Genomic DNA, 19,383 nt, shown 5'->3' on the forward strand with positions numbered 1-19,383 from the left:
GATGTTTGCAAGTCATATCCTTTATCAAGGCTATCAGCATATTCTTAAGGGAATTTTTGTTTGCCTGTGCTAACAATCTCTTTGTTGAGTCAGGGTCTGACAAAGACTGGAGATGACTATGCAGTCAAGGCAGCACACGTGGAACTAGCTGAGCGCATGCGGAAGGTAAATACTGGAAATAACTTCTCAGAACAAGTATAATGAATGGTGCAATGCCTTCTGGTTCCATTTCAATCCTATCTCTCTATTTTTATTACTGCAGTGCATCTAAAGACTCTTGTAATATTTTGCTTTTTATTGACAATGAGTCCATTGTTGGATTTTTTAAATTGATGTCGTGTTTTAAAGCCAAGTTGCCCCTAGTTTACAGAGGGATGCTGCAACTACTCCAACTATGGGTGATCATGTTCCATATGTCATAATAAAGGCTACAAAAGGTGCCAAGAAAATAATTAACCCCTTCTGTGCTCAGCATAAGTCTCGATATTGCACTAAAAATGGTTATTTTAATTATTTAGTTATGTTTTATTTGGAGGCATAATTTACAGAGGGATTATGGATATAATGACTAATGTGTTTACTTGGGCTCAGGCATATGAGAAATCTGAGGATCCAATTTACATACTGGAGAATAACATCCCTATTGATCCATAATATTATCTGGAGAATCAACTGAGCAAGGTGAAAGACCAAAGCATCATCACTTGCAATTTATGCTCTTTTTGAAAATTTCACCAGTGTTTCAAATATATCTTGATAGATAGTAATTCTTTCCAGCTAAGTGTTTTTTATTAGTGCCTGTTTTTGCTTTGTAGCCGCTGTTGAGAATATTTGAGCCCATTTTGAAGAATGCAAGCAAGGAGCTTCTTCATGGTAGTCACACACAAGCAGTTTCCATATCAACTCCTTCAAATAGTGGAATTATGAAATTTGCCAAGAAACAACTCAGTTGTATTGGTTGTAAAACACCTATTAGGTATTTAGTTAATACAAGTAGAGGGTGCCCTGCATGTGGTTTCTTTGCTTATAGTAGTGCACAATTGAGAGTAACTATTTTTTTAGTTTGGCGCTTTAGAAAGCTACTACGGTTCATCTTTTTGACGTGGAAAAATATATGAGGTTGCATGATTCCATCCCTGCTCTCCTTGTAAGAAACTGTCTAGCTTTCTTATAATAAGAATGTCTGGTTAGGTTGCTTCATACTGAAATTCATGATGTTACCTGATTTCATGTTGCCATTGTAGCAAAGAAGATCAGACACTTTGTTCACATTGCAAAGGAAGAGAAGCAGAATTGTATTAGAAAACAATTGCAAATGGTAAGCTGGTATTCTAATACCATTACTCTTTATTTGGAGAATTTAAAGTAGGCCTTGTGTCTATTGTTCTCACCTAGATTTTCTATCATATGACACTAATATTTGATCAATGTCAGTGAGGGAATTAGAAATGCTCTTTGGTAAACTATGGACACAATGTCAACGGTGCCAAGGCTCTTTGCACCAAGATGTTCTTTGCACAAGGTTTTTGAATGCTATATTTCAAGTATTACATTTTCATAACATGATTTAAATTTACATTATGGATGTATTTTGTACCATTTGTGTGATCATGTGTTTGTTTTTAATTAATAGGATATTTTTTTTTTTTTACAATTACTATCTCTTTTATACTTACATTGATGTCCTATCCTTATTGCAGTCATGACTGCCCAATATTTTATCGTAGGAAGAAAGCTCAGAAAGACCTAACTGAAGCAGAGGTGCAACTAGAGCGTTGGCAGTTTTGAGGATGTTGCCTGTGTAGCTTGTAATTTTTTGTATTATCGAATATTTTTGTTTTCCTGAATTTTCTCTAGTGTATGTTTCTCTGATTTAATGGACTAGGGAATTTATTTGGTCCCTGAATCAGGATGAGCATGGTTTATTTATTGTACAATAATTGTCAAGTCCTTGTTATTTAATGTTAACCAGTTCTATATATCTTTTCTCCTTGCAAATGAGATGGAGAAAAAGTCAAAATGGATACATACTTACCAAGGCACACCCTATAAATGCAATGTGCACGCATATCCCAAATTTTAGGAGAGCACACACTATAAAACATAGATCTGCAGGCTTACATATGTATATCCAGACATGCATATAATTGAATGGATGGATGGATGGATAGGTAGATAGAGATGGATACACAGATCGATTGGCAGGAGCAAATCCGAGCTAGAGAAGGACACAAAAGGATAGGCACTACGCACAAAGAATCCATCATATTTCTCCCTCTTTCAACAATTTATGCTAATTTGAAAACTTTACTGGTCATTGCATGATTGCACCCATCAAATGAATAATCCAATGCTGATTTGACAATTATACCACAAAATTAAAGGGTATATATTAGAAAGGCCCTTGGAACATTTCTCCCCATCCTCAAAGCAAATTCAAAGTCTCGTATGTCATCTTCATGATACTAATTAGAACACTTAGATGATCAGCCTTAGCAATCACGATTCACAATGATCATGAATAGAACTGAACCAACCATCTATTGATTTGCATATCAATATTTTTCTGACTGGTATATTGGATATAAAGTTCCTTGTGATGCTCTGCTCAACAAAAGTCATGCTACCACTCATATCTTTGGGCATTTTCTAATGAGGTGTGCTACTTGAAGCATACATTTTCTGACTTTCAACTTCTTGTGCACAAGAACATGGCCTTACCTATAGTGCCATTTTAACTTTTACAAAGCTATCTATTCACATTTATTAGCAGGATTTTGGTTAACACCTTTAGGAGAAATCAAACTTGTTGCATTTTTTACATAATGGCGTGCATAAATCAACTAGGGTTGTGTGAAATTATAATTATATTGACCTTAAGGTGAAAGAATTTTATGGAGCAAGAAAGGATAGACTAATTGTTTTTAGTACAGATGATAAAGTTTGCGTGATGGTCATATCGCCTTTAGGGTGTACTTTAGTCATGCACATTTATAAAGTACGTGGTACCACAATGGTACTTTGCTGCTATGTCCCAGTACCCTTTTGGAAGGAAAGACAGTAAGGAAGAAAGGAGGGTCATCGACAAGCAGCAATGGGAACCACCAGAAAGCTCTCGAATACGTAAACTCCATTCCAGAACCGTTCTGTGAGAAGAGTGAAGATAGAAAGACTAGCCAAGAAAACCAGCCCTCAAGGCAATGCATTTCAGAACGAGGAGATCTTCTCCTACAATGGGGCAAAAACAAGAGGCCTCGTGGTTATAGAGCAGAATACAGAAGTGTGGTTGAAGAATCTTCTATTCAGGCTAAGAAAATTATTTGGATCGATAGACATAATGGAAGGCATGACCAGCAAACATTCAAAATGTTTTTTAATTTTTTAGATAATCTTTTATATTGTCTCTAGAGAGACAATAGTTTGAATTATGGACATTTATTTTTTTTTTAAATAATTTTTTATGTTGTCTCTAGAGAGACAATAGTTTGAATTATGGACATTTATTTTTTTTTAAATAATTTTTTTATATTGTCTCTAGAGATACAATAGTTTGAGTTATGGACATTTATTTTTTTTTAAATAATTCTTTTTGTTGTCTCTAGAGAGACAATAGTTTGAATTATGGACATTTATTTTTTTTTAAATAATTTTTTATATTCTCTCTAGAGAGACAATAGTTTGAATTATGGACATTTATTTTTTTTTAAATAATTTTTTATATTGTCTCTAGAGAGACAATAGTTTGAATTATGGACATTTATTTCTTTTAAATATTTTTTTTTATTGTCTCTAGAGAGACAATAGTTTGAATTATGGACATTTATTTTTTTTAAATAATTTTTTATATTGTCTCTAGAGAGACAATAGTTTGAATTATGGAATTGTCTCTAAAAAGACAAAAATGTAATTGTCTCTAAAGAGACACAAATGAAATTGTCTCTAGAGAGACAAATCAAATTGTCTTTATAGAGACAATAATAATATGTGTTCTATATTGTCTTTATAGAGACAAATTTTTGAGACATTATATTTTGAGACACCCGCTTAGAGACAATATTTAAGACAATACACAAGTTTCATTTTGTCTTAAGTTAAGACAATTGACTCAAATATTGTCTTAAAACCCCCCTACATGTAGTAGTGATTGTAGCAACCAGAGAACTCCCCTTCAACATGGCATTCCTTAGCAAGCTCCATGGACTCAACATCTTTAACATAAATGACAACATTTTGACGTCAATGACAACATTCTACCCAACATATAAATCTTCAAAAAGGTGTATGCTTGGTTCAAAGCATGTTTTAATTTATGTTTGGTCATAAAACACTTAGGATGGTGTTCCTCAAAGTGTGATGGTTTGTGACAACCCCTAGCTAATCCACCTTATTGTAAATATTGCAATTATTTTGTTATAATAAAATGAGTTGAGCTAATGAGACATATTTCTAGAGTTGAGGAAGGAGATTGCTTTGGATTAGAAGGAAGCCTGAATTGTATAAATGACAGTTATGGGAGGCTGATAGGTGTGCTTAAAGGGAGAGGTTATATATATTAACTTAGTAGAAAGAAGGATATAGAACATGGCCGCTTTGCAACAATATGCAAGCAAATAGGAAAAAAAAATGAAGAGGAGATGGCAACATTGTTGAGAAGTCATTTCATGACTGAGAACATGTAGGGGAAAGCTGGCCATTTGTTGTAACATGCAAAATAATAATAATAATAATAATAATAATTAAATTAAATGAAATTAAAAAATAAAATAAAATAAAATGGCCGGCCATGGGGATATAAGAGTCACATGGTCTCATTTCATAGTCATGGATAATAATGAATAATCAAGGAAAACAAAACATAGAGGCATGAAACGAAAGGGGGGGGGGGAGATTATAGAGGGTACACACAATTGAAAGGAGGAAAGGAGGATATTGATCATCGTGGAGGGGAGAAGAGAAAGATAAGGAGGTCAAGTATAAGAGAATAAGGAAAAAGATTAAGCTTTGCAACTGTTACAAGAAGAAGAAAATTGATATTTCTATTGAACACTGAAATATGTAAGAACATTTCTTAGGTGAGGAGTAGTGCCCTCGGGATTCATTGATAGGCTAGAGCGTGGAGATGGTTAATCTTTGGATTCCATTAACAACTAGGGCAGAGGTCTTCTACTTGGATTCCTAGTAAGGAACGTTCTGAAGCTTTCTTTATTGTTTTTTTATGGTTTCGTTATAGTGTGTTTTGGATTCCCAATAATGGGTGGACCCACTATGGACATTACACTAAGGGTGGAGGTGAATAGCCTCTAGATTCCATTGATTGATGGAGGGTGGATGTGACATACCTTTAAACTCCCTAGTTAGGGTGGTGGGTGGAGGTGTTGGGCCTTTGGATTCCTTATTTTATCTCATTGATTGAATATCTAGAGGGTGGAGGTGATGAACCTTTGGATTCCCTTGATTTATTGAGGGTGGAGGTGATATAACTTTGGACTCCCTAGCTGGAATGGTGGGTGCCGTTTTTGGACCCATGGATTACCAATTTAATACTAGTGATTGAATAACTAGTGGGTGGACGTGTTGGGCCTTGGATTCCTTATTTTAGCCCAGTGATTGAATAACTAGTGGGTGGAGTTGTTGGGCCTTTGTATTCCCTATTTCATTTGTTGAAACTGACTAATTGGTGGGTGGAGGTCGTTTCGCATTTGGAGTCCTTATCCTAGCTAGCATTATTGGTTTAATCCTTTGAGCAACCTTGCTCAAGCTCTCAAATGTAACTTGAGGCTGATTGGATGCAAGAAAGGCCACAATGCGGACCAATATAAGGTTGGGTAAGGAGTTGAAGTCCCAATATCAGCTACTAGATAAAATAAGTGTTTCTTATATGCCTTATGTGTCAGTGAGTGTTGTAGTAATGTTTTGTGGTGTAGTATAATTCTCTTTGAATCTTATGAACATGTTTAAGGTGTTGGTTCAATGCCTATGTTAATGGTGAGGAATGTTAATTCCTATGTGAATGGTTAATTTTAAACTCTATGATAAGGATGATGAATGGTTAATCCTTGTATGTTTTACTTGATAAAGGTGAGTTATGCTTCTCTATGTAGAATCTTACATTTTGGCCACTATGTCAATGATTTTCTCATATTAGCATTAAGACTTGACATTTCTTGATGAAGGAGAGGTCTTGTATTCCCTACAAATATTTTAAGGATTGGGTTATTCACATGTCTATTCTGAGCCACAATCAGTCTAAATGGTCCACATATGAAAGAGATAGACAAATAATTCTAAAATGATCAATCATATCTATTAAAAAGATCAAGATATGTATATATATTTATGTATTCATATATAACTAAGATGTGTTAAGATCGGAAAAGATAGTGTCCCATTTTACCTATAAAGTATACATAGGTTTGTCGAGTTGGGTTGAGGTTTAATTGAGCCTAAGAGAGACTACATAATGTATGTGTGCGTGTGTGTGTGTGTGTGTGTGTGTGCGTGCGTGTGTGTGTGTGTGTCTGTGTGTGTCTATATATATATATATATATATATATATATATATATATATATATATATATATATATAGATATTGAGCTTAAAATCAAGAGGGTTATGGCTGAGAGTCGAAAACTAAAAAGGGCTAGCACTTTGCATGTAATACACATATTGTATACAAATGGGGCATGGGTTGAGAACCTTGGGCCCCACAGAGATAGGCCCTTGAGGCTTACCTTTCCCATATGAGTGAGTATTGTAACCAAGAGCCAAGGGAAAAGGCACATTTATATTATAATTATAAAGATATATATGCATTCACTCAAGGCTAGGAATTTTAAAGCTTCAGAGGAAAAAGGGCCTCGATCCCTCTTAAGCCATATGGCCATGTGCTAGAACGAGGGGTTGGGTTCCCTTTAAACTTATGTAAATTGACAATAGAGGTTTATCGCTCAACTGATTGTGAGCATCCAACAGTGGGCCCCCCCTTTCTAGGTCAACAAAGGGTGGTGGGGGGTACACATTTTAATCATGTCCATTGAAAGACATAAGAGCATTAGAGCTATTGATGAAGGGAGAGCGGAACCACATTGGGGAAGGATCGAACCGTTATTATGTGAATCACCTCTTCTCCATACCTACACCATACAGGGCCCACACATTCCATCGATCAGGTGGTCAATTATAACAGTTGTCGAATGAGATGTGTGGAACCCCGTGAGGGGACCATAAATGTAGACCCCCTTGGTGATGACAGCTAGGGAAGTGGGGTGTCATGCAATTGAATATGAACTATTGATATGGTTAGGTCTTAATGACAAGCTGATGGAGTCTAGGCCAATTCACCGGGTTTTTAATATAACAAAGAAATTTGATTTTACCAAGGGTCAAGACCCTAGTAGGGGCCCATGGTCATGTGGCATATGACATGGAATGGAGGGTGATGTGGCACCATGATGACATGACATGTGGCATCCAAATGCAATCTTTTGGCATGGCCAAGTGGATCGAAAATGAGTGCCACATGGCACTTCCGAAGGAGGCCATGTGGAGGGCATGACATCAGCATGATGTGGGTGCAATGGAGGTTTCAAATGGAGCCACTTGGGGAACCCACGAGATTATACTTCTGGGGTGGTGTGGCTGTGGGCGGAGGAACCCACTCCAAAGTCCATGTGCCATTTGTTTGTGTATATGGCTCAAAAGTGGTTTTCACCCTTATTACATTATAAGCCATGGTAGGATAGGGGGGTATTCATGAGTGTGACGTGGCATGGACGAGCCGACAATGATGGGCAGGTATTCCATGCAAACTTGGGTTGGTGACACTATAATTAGTTTAGATAGTCACATGGAGACTATGTGGGTGCTATGTGGCATGCTAGGATGATCTGGCTGAGTTTGCTAGGCTAGACTTCAAGTGGCCATAAATTTCAATCTCGAGGTCAGATTGGGTCAAATTTTATACCGTTGGAAAGGTATTGAAGAGACAAAAATAATGGTGTTATTGGTTTTGTGCTTTGAAGAGTTTGGAAAAGAGCAAAAAATGTAGACCCCATTTCCATAACAAGACCTTTGAGATCAAGTCATCTTATTAACAACCACATTCTACCCTTAGTGTGGTCAATGGATGCTAAGGGGTGTGTTTTAGGATTTCAACTGCACCATTCAACAGGTCAATAAAAAATGCATTATATATTAGATTAATTATCAATATGGATATACACATAAAAAAATGGAAACAAGAGATCCCAATAGTTGTGCAAGCAAGGAGAGCTAGCATAACCACAATGGTTACTCCCCCATCATGTTAGTAAACATAGGGAGGAACTTATTGGGAAACTTTACCTGAGGCATGAACAAATTAGATTATATTTCCAAACCTAGCTTATTGAAATTAAGGTTTGCATGTAAGAAAATATTTCTCAAGATCCTATATTAACATGTGGGGTAATTGATAAATATATATAATGTAACCTACAACATGTAATTTGTTTCAAAAGGTCCTTGTGACCACTTAGAAAAGAAGACACAAAACAAAGCTAATGAGTCATCAATAGTACTACCAAATTATATACATGATGATTCTCTTATGTATGTTGTACTTAATTTTCCTGCTAGTCCAATATTCCTTCTCCTTGGGATATTCTCATTCTATATCACCACCATATTTTTCTTTTCAAATGTCTCATTTTGGTTCACCATGGAGCCTTTTTGTTAAATATTGGAATATCTCCATTAGAAATCCCTTCCATTACTGTAATGAGATAGATTTGATCATTAATATGTATTTCATAAGCTACGCCATCACATCCTCTCATCATATGTCCATTGACACATAGCCTACTAAAAAAATATAAATTTAATTATTTATGAAACCTATGCAAAATATCTTCTATTAGTTATTCATGAATCATCCAAAGCACTTATCTTATCGCCAAATGAGTTATAACCTTTAGTTTTGGAATTTCCTTTACTTTGGGGGTGTGTTTTTTCTACTTTACTTGTGTATCAAACAATACAATGTGTTTCAATTTTATTGTTTACTTGTTCTATTAAAATTTAGTTGTCCATGACATTCTTCTCATGCTATGTTGATACTCCTATGATCCAAAAAGAAGAAGTAGGACCATTCATTTCTTTTAGTATTCTAAAAGAAACTATTTGCATATATTGACTACAATGAGAAATTGTACATCAACTACTTAGGAGGTTTGGTGTTTCAATGGTGATATCAACACGAAGGTTTTTCATTATCCTTCAATGGGTGAATTTTGTGTCAAACCAGGCAGTAACTCCTCAACCAAAAATTGATTCGTGTTTATTCCTTCAGCTAGGTCTTCACTAAATACATGAGGGAGAGACTGTTCAGTTCATCTCCCGATGACTGTTCATATTATTTATTTATCTATTTACATTATATTCACCCAATCATGAGGATTAGGTGTCAAAATTCCCCCCCCCCTTAATCTGAAGGGATGTTGGTGAGTCCAAGCATCATTCTGAATCATTCAAGCTTTTCTCTTCCAAGCGCTTTGGTGAAGATGTCTGCAATTTGCTCATTTGTGGAACAATGATAGAGATGGATTGTTTTGGCCTCAACATGATGTCGAATCAAATGATATTTAGTATTGATGTGCTTCGTTCAACCATGGAACTTTGGGTTCTTGGCCAATTTTATTGCAGAGGTATTGTCAATCATGAGTGGAGTTGATTGTACTTGTTTTACGTGCAAATCTTCAAGAATTTTCCTGACCCACACAATTTCTTTTGTTGCTTCAGCTGATGCCACGTATTCTTCTTCTGTTGTGGACTCTACTGGAATTGATTGTTTGCATGATCTCTAGGAGACAGCTCCTGATCCAAGACTCATAGCATATCCTGAAGTAGATACCCCAGTTTCTTTGTCTCCATCAAAGTCTGAATCAGAGTATCCAATCACTTTGAAGTCGTCCACCTGTGTATACTTCATTCCAAAGTCTTGAGTTCCCTTAAAGTACCTTAGAACTCTTTATGAAGTAGACCAATGTCCCTCACAAGGCTTTTGCATAAACCTGGAGAGGAATCCAACAGCAAACGAAATGTCTAGTCTGGTAGTAGTTAGGTAGTTGATACTTCCTACAAGCTGTCTATACTTTGTTGCATCCTCAAATTCTTTTGCTTCAATAGATGTGAGCTTTAAGTTTTTTTCCATTGGAGTAGTAAGAGGATTGCATTCTATCATGCCAAACCTGTTCAACGGATCTCCAATGTATTTCTTTTGAGAAAGAAAGTGGACTTCGGATGTTGGGTTACTTCAATGCCAAGATAGTAATGAACATAGCCCAAATCAGTCATTTCAAAACTTTTCCCCAATTCCTTCTTTATGGATGCAATGTAGCTTTCATTGTTCCCTGTCATCAAAAGATCATCTACATATACCACAAGATATACGACTATTTTTCCAACTTTCTTGACAAAAAAAGTTGCATCATCAAGATCATAATGTTTGAAATTGAGTTTCAGAAGATGCTCAGTTAGTTTTTCATTCTAGGCTCACGGTGCTTGTTTGAGGCCATACAAGGACTTCACAAGTTTGCATACTTTATGTTCATGTCCTTTCACAACAAATCCTTCAAGCTGAGACATAAAAACATTCTCTTTTAGATCTCCATTTAAGAAAGCAGTTTTTACATCCATTTGATGGACTTTCCAACTGTTCTGAGCTGCTAGTGAAAATAGTGTCCAGATGGTAGCCCATTTTGCTGTGGGCACAAAAGTCTCCTCATAATCGACCCCTTCCTTCTGTGCAAAACCTTTTGCCACAAGCCTAGCTTTGTGCTTGTCAAGTGAGCCATCAGCTTTATACTTGTTCTTGTAGACCCACTTGCAGCCAATTGGTTTGGTTCCTAATGGAGGATCAACCAGCTTCCAAGTGTTGTTATTTATGAGGGCATCATACTCCTTTTGCATTGCTTCTTTCCATTCATCATGAGAAGCAGCTTCTTTGAAGGAAGTTGGTTCAAAATATATAGACAAGTTCAATTTACAATCATAAGAAACATCCATATCAACAGGTGAATTAGAGTCATCCACATCACCTCCATTTTGCCGGTTTGAATTTCTAGTTCATGTCTTTCCAATATCATCACGATGAACACTTTCAAGTGTCTTTGTCAGCCACTTTGGGGGACCTTTTTCAGATGGCCCAGGCTGCTCTGTTGATTGAGTTGGGACTGAATCAAGATTGAGTCTCCCAATTCTATCAATCACATCACTTAAAGCATCATCCGTTGTTGGAGTTTCATGCGGGGGAGACGGTATGCTTTAGAGGTGTTTGAATACCCCAGAAAGATACACTTACGACCTCTAGCACCAAGTTTGTTTCTATGTACCTTTGATATCAAGGCATAACAGGTGGAACCAAAGACCCTGAGATGCTTTACCGAAGGAACATGTCCATACCACATTTCATATGGAGTCTTGTTTCTTATAGCATTAGATGGACATCTATTCTTTATATATGTAGCACATAGAACAGCATCAGCCCAAAACATTATCTTTACGTTTTTGAAGAAGAGCATGGATCGTACCATATTTAAAATTGTCCTATTCATTCTTTCAACTACACCATTATGTTGGGGATTATAAGGTACAGTTATTTGATGTTTGATCGCATGTTGGCGAAGATAGGTTTCAAATTCATTTGATGTGTACTCTTTTCCATTATCAGTGTGAATAGACCCAATATGAGATTGTGCATCATTTTCAATCCATTTATGAAAATTCTTGAATGTTTGAAAAGCATCAAATTTGTTCTTCAATAAATAAACCCAACACATTCTGGTGTAGTCATCAATAAATGTCATCATATATCTATTTCCATTTGCAAAAGGAACAGGCATTGGACCACATAAATCTGAATGAATGAGTTCAAGTTTTCTATGTGCTCTTGAATGTGAATCATGAAAAGACTGTTTGCTATGCTTTCCTAGAATGCAAGCATCACATTGCTTAAGTTTCCTAGGAATTGTAGGCAAACCAGCAACACCATTTTTCTTCAACAAGCGGAGACTGTCATAGTTCAAATGTCCAAATCTAGCATGCCATAGTAAACTTGATGGAAGTGTACCTTCTTCATGATGAGAATTGTATGAGAAATGTTGTGCACAAGCAGAGGTTCCTTGCAGCTTGAGAAGCCTTTCTTCTTCTATTCCCCTCATGAAAAGTGAGTGGTCAGATGCTTTTCTTACCTCAAGCTTGGCAACAAACATATGAATGGAGTGACCTTGCTGGCGGATGTGCACCAAGGACAACAAGTTTCTCTTGAGCTGTGGGAGATATAGAACATGATGCAGAAGAAAGTCTAGAAGACCAGGCAGTTTAAGCCTGATTGTTCCAAGCCTTGATGGCTTGATTTTTGATTGGTCTGCAAAGTATACTGCTCCATCAACATTGTCAGTGAAATCTTCAAAAAAACCTTTTCTATGAGTCATGTGGTAGGTTGCTCCTGAATCAAGCAACCAATCATTTTGTTAAATAATGAATCCATACAGGTGAGGATAGTTTTAGATAGTGGAGGAATGACCTGTTGTAGAGTTTTGTGAACCCAACGTTTCGGACTACCAAGTGAGTCCATCATCAAGGGAGGATGTGTCAATAGATATTCTCCATATCTTGATGATGGACTCACTTGGTAGTCTGAAACATTGGGTTCACAAAACTCTACAACAAGTCATTCCTCCTCTATCTAAAACAAATCATTTTTCCAAGAAGCAAGTGAAGCATTAAATAAATCTTCATTTACTCCAATGTTACATTGTGCCACAACATAGTGAGTGGATTCAGGGGCTTTACCTTTGTCTATATCATCAGTTTTACCTTTCTGTTGGTTTCTTTTCTGCTCAATTTTGTCCCATGGTAGCTTGCATGTAGAGGCATCATGTGATCCATTTCTTTTGTAGCATATGCAGTGCAAATATGCCTTTTCTCCTTGAGAATGTCTGCCCCCCCTGCCTCTGAAATATCTTCCTCTTCCTCTTCGATCACCTCTTCCTCTTGAAGAATCTTGAGCAGGATGATTTTCTTTATGAGCAAGGCACAGAGCCTCTTCAGAAGATTCAAGGGCTGTCTTCTTTCCAAAAGTTTTCTCTCTTTCAGCAAACTTTTCCACAATAAAGTCAAAGGTGATATCTTTAAGATTTCCATTTGCTTGCAATGACTCAAGATAATTGGAGTAAGTAGGATAAAGTGCCTTGAGAAAAGTGATAAGAGGAATATCCAATTCAACCTTAGTGGATTTGATATCATGCATTATAGACTTTACTTCAGATGCAAGAGCAAGAGGATCATTATTTTGCAGTTCAAGAGTGAAGAGTTTAATCATGAGTTGAACAACTTCAAGTGCAGAATGTGATTCATAGAGTTCTTTCAGCTTTTGTAAGGCTTCAAAGGCAGTTGAATATGACGAATTATGGCAACTCACCTCTTCATTTACAGATGTTGCGATTAATGCATAAGATTTGTTGTTCTTGTTTTCCCAAATGACGAGCTCTTTGTCTGAGGTAGGCTGTACTGGTTCATTGTCTCCATCTCCGACACACACTCCTTTCCACAACTCATTGAATATGAGGGTCTGTTTTATCATCTGGGACCATTCAGGATAGTTCTCCTTGCTAGTGAGAACTATTCCCACCACGGATATGATTGAATGCATACTGTAACAAAAAAACTTCTGCTGCAAAAATTTTACTCTTAATGGAAAAAAATATAGTTCTGATGTGACTGGACAGCAAACTCAAATTCACAGCAAATGTCAATACCCCAGAGATATATATCGCACTATTCAAAATATATATCGGTTTCTTCTTCTTCCTTTTTTTTTTTCTTTTTTACATTTATTAACCAATGCCGCCCTTCAAAACATTTTAACACAAAGCTACGATTTTAAAACATGCACAAAATCAAGTAGTGTACCAAAAACTGGACGAAATCTTGTCAGTGTACCAAAACAGTCATTGTATAGGCAGCGTACTAAAATAGTTCAAGATACCAGTAGCGTTTCACAAAATCAAGCAGCGTATCAAGAGTTCAAACTTAGGATAGCAGCGCACATACAAAACTTTTTTTTTTTATTTAAAAAAAAACATTCAACCATATCATTGCATGCCTTGAGGGACGGCTTTCAATCCTTAATGTCCCTCACCGCTTCACCTAGCTTACTGCCGCCAAGGTATTCGCTAAAGGAATGTCAGGCCGTTTTATACCAATGAAAGGATCATTTCGCGCACAGTCTTCAAGCTATCAATGCATATGTGAACAACACCAAGATTAACACAAGGTAACAAAGAGCTAACTCACGGACTTCAATCAACCACGAATATGAACGCATTGTTCAACGCAGGTATGGATGTACAAAGATGAACACATCGTTCAACGTAGGTCTGAACACACCATTCAATGCAAGCACAAAGATTGTGTATCAGCTATACTACAACAAGAAGAGACTACACAAATAGAAATTAGGACAGACATTAGATAGGGGAAATGGCAGTATGGACAACGCTTTTGAATGGAGCAGCGTATTGTATGGAGCAGGCTTTTAAATGGAGTGCAGAGGAGCATAATAGGGAGTTACAAAGGGCATAAAAGCTAAAAAAGGAGCTAGCTCTAATACCATGTCAGACCAGGCAGTAAATCCTCAACCAAAAATTGATTTGTGTTTATTCCTTCATGTAGGTCTTCATTAAATACATGAGGGAGAGACTGTTCAGTTCATCTCCCGATGACTGTTCATATTATTTATTTATCTATTTACATTATATTCACCCAATCATGAGGATTAGGTGTCAACATTTTGTATGCAATACAGATGGAAGTTTGTTCTTGAAATCTTTGTGTTACGAGTTCATGAGTGCTTACCATTGTAAATCATTGAGTTATTGTCCCTCTCTTGTACATGGACTATGGATATAATATGAACCAGTGGTTTCCAACCACTAATTGAATTGTACAAATGATCCATAAACATATCTTCATATATAACATTAACCTTCCATTTTCTCATATTCTAATAGTCATTGGAAGATTAGATGAATGGGTATTTTAGGATCTCCTACATGTCATTCACCCACCATGTATCCATTCATATTTACCTTTACTATTCATTTTCCATTAAAAAAAAAATCTCCTCGTCTTGTAATAACATAACCACCCTATAGGGGCATCGAGTATGCCCTAAAACTATTTTTTCTTGGCTAAGAGTTTGTCTTACGTAAGGAAAGCGGTTAACGACCCAAGACCTAGAGGCATCTCACACGAGTGAAAGCCTGCCCCCTTACAGACCACCAATAGGTTATTCGATACGGTCTGGTTTTCCTTGAATAACGGTGATAAGTCTCGGTTAGCAGTTAGAGATAGTTATCCTCGCTCCTCCTTTGACAACTGAGTTATGATAAATTTTCTCACTTATGATAAAAAAGATAACCACCCTATCACCCTCTCCACTTCACTAAAACCTTTCCTAAACTTATATGCTAATTTAAATGTATAAACTTATTTAAAATTAATAAACACAATAATAACATTAATTTTTCATTTTTTTTAAATTCCAAATTATGCACCTTACACCCTCTTCTCTTTCCCAAAAAAATAACCACAAAAAAGCCTAAAAGTAAAATAGTTGACTCTTGAGTTATTGTTGTGTCACTTTCTACATCGGACTGATTAGGTGGGAAGCGACTGACGCAGAGATTGACATCCAATAACTCAAAAGCCAACTGCATCACACTCGTGGTGGGAGTAGGATGATTTCAAAAATTCCAAATTACCTACCCTACACCGTCCTCTTTCACCAAAAAGTACCCAAAGAAAAAGCCTAGAAGTAAAATAGTTTACTCGAGTTATTGTTGTGTCACTTTCTGCATCGCGCTGCTTAAGTGGGAAGCCACTGACACAAACATTGACATCCAATAACTCAAAAGCCCAACTGCATCACAGTCGTGGTGGACCGTCGGAGTAGGATGATGCAGACATTGACATACCAATAACTCAAAAGCCCAACATGAAAATTGTTCCATGTTAGAGTTTATACGTACGTTTTGATATTTTATATATTTCCAATTAAATTTTAGTTGTTTTTCGCGTTGCAAAGTAAAACGGCATATAAAATCTGTACGATTTCTACACACCTACTCAAGGCTATTCCTATTTCAGACCCTATTGCAAAATAAATGCCCCCTGACATGGGCCCGATATAACACCATATAACACACCGTGCGTTTTTTCTCTCTCATCACCCTGCGCGGTGTGTTATATGGTGTTATATCGGGCCCATGTCAGGGGGCATTTATTTTGCAATAGGGTCTGAAATAGGAATAACCCCTACTCAATATCTCACGTTGTACTTGCAACTTGCAAGAGAAACGTTACTAATTATACGACCGTGGATCACGTGGGTGTGTTTAGTGGGCAGTGCCCTCAGCGTTTGATGTTAATAACGGTACTGTCATCTTTCCAACCGTCCAAAATCCCAACCCTCTTCAGATTTGAATGGGGACTATATTAAATAGTTTTTCGTTCAACCTAAAATCATCCCTTGGGAGTAGGTTTCCATCCTTTAGCACTGATCACACTGATCACATCGACTGGTGTATGTTATTGCATCTTGGTGGAGAGTGGATTAGTACTAGCTAGCTTGTAGAACCTTGAAAACTATCCTCTTGGCAGCAAAGTGACCTCCACAAGGTCCATCATAACAGGCTAAGAGGATGTACACATCTCCTCAAGATTTGATATGGTCCCAACTTTAAGAGATTGCCCCCATTCATTTTTTTAAATGAGGTTTAGGTCCATCACATCATCTTTTAAGGGGTCTTGGGTGCTTTGTTAAGGCACTTTTTGATGTGAAGTCACTGGCTGGCTATTAAACTACTTCTTGATGTGAAGTTACTAGTTCAATTCCCTGCCTCGATGGGGTGATATATTAGACATATTGAAGATGTAGTCAACCAAACTTACAATAATAACTAAAAAAGAATTATGATTTTCTCAATTAATTGTACTTTACAAATTAAGTATATTATTAATAATTTTAAAATTATTTAAATAATAGAAAATTGTGTATATTATTAATAATTTTATGATTATTTAAATAATAAAAAATGATATTTTCCACTTATATCAACTACATTAACTAATTTTAAATAATATAATTATACTAATTTTATTTGAAATTTAAATTAATTTAACTCCAAATTAATTATAATATATTCCACCATTAACACATATAAAAATACATTACTTTCCCATTACAAAACTTAAAAGTTCTCACTAGTACTTAAGTCATCTCTTATTGAAATGTTTTAAAGTATTGATTATCAATCAAAATGAAAGCACTGAATGCACAGTTGAATCTAAAACATTAAATTACTTTAGATCATAACATAAGAAGAATTCATTTCTTTACTTACTATATATCGTTCCGAAGAGTGGAAATGACAATTCAAATACTACACTAAAAGTTTTGTTATTAGGTAAGTGTTTGTTGTATTTTATATAAATGATGCCCATATAAATACATGTTTTTGAAGGTGGTTCCATTTTTTTTAAAAGATGCAAGGTTGGACTTCCTAAATATCTGATGTGTTTTTATTTATTTATTTTATTTTTTTTAAAAAGATTTTATGGTTAAAGAGATTTTCAATAGACGATGGTTAGGTACTCTATTAAGACATTTCTTGATGTAAAGTCATTTGATGTTAAGGCATTCAGTGTTTAAGGCATATTTTGGACTTATGTTTATTTATATTTGTTTGAGTCTTTATATTCCTTTTTCCTTCTGAATTGAATATAACAAATTTGTAATTAATTTCTAAGGCTTGGGTTTTTAAATATCTTTCTAATTCAAGAAGTATATATGAGTTAAAGAAGAGAGTTAAAATTTACAAGTGGCTAATCGCTAATGGTTAAATGTGCTTTCTTGATCTTGTGGTTTCAAGAAGACCACAAACCAAATCGATAGCATAAGATGAATTCTTCTTTTGAATGATGATTTAGGGCAAACACCAACTCTAGGACTGAGCTTGAAGCATTCCCTAGGATAATTATGAATCTAGCCCGAAGTTGATGTATTTTGAAAAATGGAAGTGCTATTTCATGGTGGTTTAATGATGACCACAAACTAATGAGTTGGTGTTTTAAAGATGACCCCAAGTTCTTGTCTAGAAGAAGTAAGTCTTCTAATGAATGGTGGTTTAAGCAAGACCACAAAATAAATAGCAGTTTTGGGATGACCACAAAACAAATCATGCTCGTGGAACATGGTTCTCTCTCTATAGCTACAACTTTGACTTTTCCTCTCAATGATTTAGGCTCTAGGATCTCCCTATTGGCTCCAGTTTTGTTTGTGGCATAGGATCACTTAATAGGACTTTAAAACTTTGACCTAACAATCAATTACCCCCTTGTCACATATATGGTAAGAAGATGAGAATCTCTCCACTAAAATATGTGTGAATACTTGAGAATGAATTCTACAGTATGACTGATATATGTTCTTCCCTATTGATGGCCATTGCCTAGAAACAATCCATTATAGGTTAATCTTTACTCTTGTAAGGTTCTTATGATTGGAAGGTCTATCTAAAAGATGATTATGTTATTCACAATGATCACAAGGATGAACATCAAAATGCTAATCCTTCATGTGGTCAACTCGATGAAAATGTTGGCTTTGGGGAATTTGATGTGAAAATGAAGTAGAAAAAGCTGATATTTCTTGAAGGAACCTAGCACTCTAGAGCTAGATTGGGTTGGAGTAGTATGTAATTCAAAAGGAGACTTCCTTTTCATACCTATATCAATTCTATGTTGGTTGTGATTATCGGCTTTGAAAGTGCAAATGTAACATCTTCCCATTCATTTGAATTTGCATTCAATGTGGCATCTTTGATATGATCATATGATGGCTATTCTCAGAACTCTTTCTCAAACGAGAAAAAAAAATTATTCTAAATTAAGTGAAACTATGATTGGAAAATCTTAAACTTGAATGACTTTGATTAGGCTAATGTTTTAGTATGAGTAACTAGGGTTTCAATGTGAGTAGAGAAAAATATATGGATTTTGGTTTTTTGGGGCTATCACCCTTTTTTGATCCTCTTTATAAATGGATGTATTAATAGGTTATCTATATAATAAAGTCTTACAATTTACATAAACTATTTTATCTCTATTTCATAAATTTTATTATTTCCCAAAACATTTTGTAGTTATACAAACTATTCCTTAGTTGGTCTTTCCCATAATTCAGTTTCGGTCTTTCCCATAATTCAATTTTAATACTGGATTAGCTCTATTTATATATGACTATGTATATCAAATCTACCTCTTTTCCTTGCTAATATTAAT

General features: G+C 35.8%; 1 pseudogene; it reads left to right on the forward strand.

Annotated features, from left to right (window-relative positions):
- Positions 1-1,788, forward strand: part of LOC149193002 (DNA polymerase delta catalytic subunit-like) — an 85,194-nt pseudogene extending 83,406 nt beyond the window's left edge.
- Positions 1,789-19,383: the final 17,595 nt, after the last annotated feature.

This window comes from Pinus tabuliformis, chromosome 2_2 (genome assembly GCF_031772625.1).
Source record: "Pinus tabuliformis cultivar Carrire ecotype Pingquan chromosome 2_2, CPIR1, whole genome shotgun sequence".
Lineage (NCBI taxonomy): Eukaryota > Viridiplantae > Streptophyta > Pinopsida > Pinales > Pinaceae > Pinus > Pinus tabuliformis.